Here is a 477-nt window from a genome sequence, read left to right on the forward strand (position 1 = left end):
GTGCAGCATCCGCGCCAACCCGGCCTCAGGTCTCCACGGATGCGAGCGCGCCACAGACCCTTTCACTTCGTCGCACTGTCAGAACTGGGGGCACATAAGTTCGGCGTGATGACAAAGTGTACGGCTAGATAGTGGTCACTCAGCTAGGATACATCGCTCGTGACTGGCGGTTGGTAGCTAACCTCAACATCATGAGGAAAGATTTGGATGCTCTCTTCCTCGAAGATCCTTTTCGCCATGTGGAACGCTCTTGTCCTCTCCTCCTCTTCGTCTTCCTCTGGGTCGAAAAACTCTGGGGGAGGGAATGCTTCCTGCTCGTATCCCGCTGAGCATCTCGACTGCACGGTTCCACTTTTCAGCCGACTGGGCAGAATGACGCCACTGTACTCTGGTACGGAAGGACAACGGCACTTTAACTCCGGACCGTCGTCTCTCGGCTCCATCTCTGCTGTAACTATGGTTGTAACTAAGCGGGAA

This window comes from Cystoisospora suis (genome assembly GCF_002600585.1).
Source record: "Cystoisospora suis strain Wien I chromosome Unknown contig_2474, whole genome shotgun sequence".
NCBI lineage: Eukaryota > Apicomplexa > Conoidasida > Eucoccidiorida > Sarcocystidae > Cystoisospora > Cystoisospora suis.